Here is a 5531-nt window from a genome sequence, read left to right on the forward strand (position 1 = left end):
AGGCAAGTAAAACTATTGCAACTTTTTTTTTTTTTTCATGCTGGGAAAATATACTCTTGTTCCATGTAGTTACAGGGTAAGTGTGACATTGCGGGCTGTAAATTAAAGTGGTGCTTCTTACCCTCTTGTTTCATGTAGTTACAGGGTAAGTACAATAAAAACACATGTACACACACACAATCTGATATCACTCGGAAAACTTTATTTGAAAAACAACTTATTTCAAAACAGATATACTTTTGTCATGATCCTGCCATCTAGTCCTTGATGTTGTTTAATTCTTGAGGCAGGATCATGACAGACCCATGTTTTATGTGTAAGCACATGGCCATTTGTTTGGGCTGTGTGCTTGCGTTGTCTTGTCACCTTACCCCGCCCCCTTGTTATCTCTTCTTGTTATCATTATTGTATCATCGCCGTCACCTGTTTCCCTCATTAGTTTCTCCCTATTTAATCCCCTTGTGTTTGCTGTCTTGTGCCGGTTCATTGTGTGATTCTCAGTGTGTTAACCTTCCCGTGAGTACCTTGTGAAGAACTCTGTCGTGTAAAGTCCTGATCTTGTTGTTGCTGTTAGTTATTTGTCTAGTTATCTGTCAAGTCTTAGTCTAGTGTAGTTAGTCTTTGTTTTTGTCCTCCAGCCTTGTTTTGCCCCATCGTGGGTTTTGTTTTCCCTGTTTTGTCTGAATAAATCTGTGTTTATTGCATTCTGTCTGCGATTGGGTTCATCTCTCTCCAACCTCATAACAACTTTCTGAATCTAATGTGTATATACAGTATGGGCTATCAGATAAACAAGTTAAGCAAGTAGAAGCTGATATTTTTACACACTTTATATTGAGTGTCTTTAACAATGCACTTATTGTGCACATACATGTTTTTACACTTTAATTACAGATGTAATTAATTTATATAGCTACATCTATAATTATGTGTTCAAGTCATGTGATCCTGCCATGTGTTCCCTTGTCTGATGTGTCATTGTTTCATTGTTCACAGGTGTCCCTTGTCTAGTCGTTAGTCTTGTGTATTTAAGCCCTCATGTTTGCCCTGTGTCTGTCTAGTTGTGAATGTTTCCAGAGTTGCCTTTATTTTATGTTTGATAATTAAAGTTGCACTTGAGTTTGCTTCATCTTGCCTCCAGTGGAATCATTCATAACAGAATCTTTATCCACCCCTATACCTACCCATACCACCAAACCTGTCCTTAACCTTACCCGTATCCCTCCTCAATAGCACCAAAAACGAATACAATAAGTACATTGTACCTAACGATTTATTTGACGTAAGTAGTACCCTGGTCATTAAATGAGACTAGAATATATTCTGAAGGTTCCTCTGATGTTCCTCTCCTGCTGTCTATGATACTGAAGGTCACTGTCTTGGCCTCTGTTATGTAATTAGACATACTGCCCGTGGTGTCAAACACAAAAGCCAGAACTGAGGTCTGACTCAGGCCCATCAATCTGAGAGAGAGAGAAAGCAGATGAAATGGCGATTACATCCGTATAATTTGCCCAATGGTGACCTAATATGTGCATCATCAGTTCACAGTGATGTAATTTTCCACCTGTTCCTCAGAAAACTATTACATAGCTTCAGAAAACGTGGACTACAGTGCATAAATATGAACCACTTTTCTTCCTTTTATGCTACTAAAGTACAATAAGTCAATAGTCTCATACGAAGAAAGGCTACACTTGCCTGAGAGAGAGTTAAATTCACTTTTATATAAACCAAGTGTTTCTGAGTGTACAGCATTTTGGTCTTTAAATTCAAAGCATCTTGAACTCCCCATATGAAAAAAACCTGCATGCTTCATATACAGCAACCATATATCTTCCTTACTTAAATCGGCCAGAATTACCTTCTGTGTTTCATGTAAGGCCAATACATATCCTATACAAAATCAGACCGATTATGGCACATTTCATACTAAATAGCACACATACAACTTGTAGGGGATTTTTGCGTTATATATGAATACTGTAAAAAGTCTTATGAGTTTTACATGACAAAAGTATGCAAATGTGTATGGTATTAGTAGAAAATAACTGATACTCATATATAAATCATTTAAAGTTCTTATATTGAATCATATGCTAGTCAAATTTTAGTCATATAGAATTTATACACATTTTGTGTCATTTGTTTATGTGTTTCATACAGATTTCATGTTTTGATGACCAACATCTGATTCACTTATATGCAGTTGGCAAAATTTTAAATTGTACTGTGCAGAAGCCGGTTCGAGGATTACTGTCAGAATATCACTGACCTTTATGAGGACTGTTCACTTTCCTACAGGATTTGAAAGAGCAGTTGAAAAGCAATGACATTGTAAGACTATTGTAAGAGTATTTACATTAATTGTGAACTGTCTGGGCCTGTTGTTTGTGAACAAATCATAACATATTATTGCAAATGAAAAAAGTTGAGTCAAATATGTTTCTAGAACAGTGATTAAAATGTTGAAAATTGGATGGAATATGTTTTTGTATATTTGACATGAACTCTGGTGGTGATGCACTCTAAAAACTTTTAATATGATTTACTCAATTTGTTTGGTGAAACATTTTTACACTTACAGATAAAATAAAACATACACACACCTGAATGTCACAGAGGAAATGCACCAATTCAGCAACGCTGAGAAGAGACGAGGAGAACTGTGCTGGATTGGAGAGAATTCAAACAGCGCGCGCTCACTCAACCGTTGAGTTGTCGTCACGTCAGAGGGGTGCATTGTTTTAATTGAGTAAACTTAATACATTTCTTATGCGTGTTAAATATTAATAATATTGATTTTATTTAAGTAATATGTGTGGTTGTTGAAACAGATTAGTTTAATTGTCCATTCTCAAATATTGTGATGGAAATTTCACAAATATATTAGCTAAGTGCATTTTAAAGGCACAATATGTATTTTTTTTTATTTAAAAATATAAAAAATCACTATATCTATGTTATATATTTTTTAAAGTTGTGTATTTACATTATCCCGACAGTTCCAATTAACTTCTAAATCCAGAGAAATTAATATTTTAATTCGAAGACACGGACCGTGTCTTTATTTCCGTTTTGTCGCCGTCAATGGCGTCATATCCGTGTTGTCTCTGGTTTCCGCTCGTGCTGCCATGGCAACCAGAGCTATGAACCAGAGCCCTCTGATAGTAACCAAACTGACGCGGACAACTGTGTAGTTCGCAATGTCTATTTGCACGCTGTTGTTGTTTCGTTCAAACATTATGGACCATGGCAAGCAGACTTTGGATAAAAAAGGAGAACTAAACCGAGAATCAATATCAGCGCGGTGTTTTCGAGATGTCGAGAGCTCCCATGGAGAGTATGGGGAGGCTGCAGACCTGGAGCCGGTAGATATACGCCCCAAGCAGTTTTACGCCCCTGGCAGTTTTACGCCCCTGCTGTTCCTGATGCGTCCAGTAGGGGGAGGCTGTACATTGACACGAATTGATTGAGGTATAATAAATAATCCGCTAAAGTTATTGTTGTTTAGCAATGATGCAACATTTATTATTTATAAACGAATAGCTTGATAGAGCTAGGTAGATATCAATTCATTTATTTATATCAATGGATAGGTCTATCATTTATTTCGAGAGACAAAAAGTTCTGGACGGTCAGGTTGATGTTCTGTCTGGCTTAAATTTATAAGTTATAGCTTACCACGTGTAAGTTTAGCTGCCCCTAGTCTTCTCTACTCACTTTCAAAATTAATTTTCTTTTGAATGTTCTTTTGTTGCCCGTCTTTATCTTGCCTCTTCTGGTAAGACTCCTTTACTCCTTTCTGGTTTGAGTTGTTTCTTATAAAATGAGATCTAACTATCTCATTTATATCTAAATATACATTTTTCTTAAAATAGCGTACTGATCTGGATTAAAATGTAGGCTGTGTGCACTTAAAGTGGGATTTTTCTTTGCCAAGTAACTTGCATGATGCATCCCAGTGTGTTTGCTTTAGCTATGGAAATCTCTCTCTCTCTCTCTCTCTCTCTCTCTCTCTCTCTATCTCTCTCTCTCTCTCTCTCTCTCTCTCTCTCTCTCTCTCTCTCTCTCTCTCTCTCTCTCGAAACTTTTATAAACTATAAACACCCATCTCTTTTTTAACTGCATTCCAAACCAATAGCTTCTCTAGTAAATAAATGACTTACAGAGACATACAAGGACATGTTTTTAATGTCATTTTTTAAATTTTCTCTGCACAGTCCATCATCAGTGGCCAAAAGAAATCAAAGTGTCTTGACACTTTTTCCAAAAGTGTTCCACCAACAAGTACCTGTGCCATTGTACTTTGAAGATCAGGAGCAAATTGATGCAATCCACACTCATCTGACATAAATTCTGGGCAACACACACACACACACACTGTGACTAGATCAAATTCACCATGGATGTCCTTTTTATATTTTTTTAAAGTTTAGCTTTTTTTAATGAAATACACACATGAAATGCAAATTAAAAAGGCAGTTTGTGTTCTCGTAACACTTTCTTTTATGTGGTCTGTGACTCATGGGGTCAGTGATTCTGCAGGGTCTCCAATAAGTATTATAGTTTATCTCAGTTGCTTTGGTGCATTTCTCAGATCACACCTGAAATCACATCATCTTTCACTTGTGCACATCATAAAAGCAATTTCTCATTTTATACAAATTGCAAATGCTTTGGTACATTCATGCAATTCATAATGTACAACTGTCTGCTGTTTCCTACATTATCAACTCTTTATGTCTTGTTGATCAAAATATAGGCCTATTATACTATTTCTCTGTTGAATTGTCATACTCCTCAAAACATCTAGGCATTAGTTCCTTGCATAAGTCATTAAATGCAAAATGGCTGACTAGTTGTCATAAACTGTTAAGCATGTTTTCAATACATTTCTATTACACTTTATTTTGTAAATGTGTCCTGAATTGATGAATTGCGGAGGTGTATTTAGAATTTCACTAATGAAGGAAAAAATGAATTGATATAATGAATAATGATGAAATGTACAAAAGCAACTGTGATAAAAAATTAAGGATTCCGGAATTTTATACAAAATTTAACAGTGAGTCCTGCTGGTTTTGAATTTGACAAAATAAAATTCACCATGGATGTCCTTTTTACATTTGTTTGTTTAATTTTATTTTTATTTTTTATCAGTGAGCAGAAGCACTTTGACAGGAGGATAGAAAAACAGTTAAAGCAGAGTGGCAAGCCATAGGGGAGTCATCATAATTCATAAATGGTGTTGATAAATAATGTTTTTGTGAACAAAAATATTGTCTCTTTCTTATAAATGGCCCTTGGAATTTTAGAAAAGGGATAAATTGTGTTTGTCTTCATAAAATGCTATGAAGGACACTGTTTTGTAGCTGTATGATGACTAAGTGAATAGTACAGCAGATATTTAATCCAGGATCCATATGATTACACGGTGCTGTATGTCTAATGGGCTAAATATGTTTAATATCTAATTGTAACTTTATATAAATTCACAACAACATATTTCACTCAGTCTCCTGTATAAA

General features: G+C 35.5%; 1 long non-coding RNA gene across 1 annotated transcript; it reads left to right on the plus strand.

The window, feature by feature from the left end:
- Positions 1–3349: 3349 nt before the first annotated feature.
- LOC309494293 lies at positions 3350–4910 on the plus strand. The gene is made up of 2 exons (XR_014204284.1): positions 3350–3477; positions 4224–4910. It is a non-coding gene; the product is annotated as an uncharacterized lncRNA (long non-coding RNA).
- Positions 4911–5531: the final 621 nt, after the last annotated feature.

Source organism: Leuciscus leuciscus, assembly GCF_965113295.1.
Source record: "Leuciscus leuciscus genome assembly, chromosome: 3".
In the NCBI taxonomy this organism is placed as follows: Eukaryota; Metazoa; Chordata; class Actinopteri; order Cypriniformes; family Leuciscidae; genus Leuciscus; species Leuciscus leuciscus.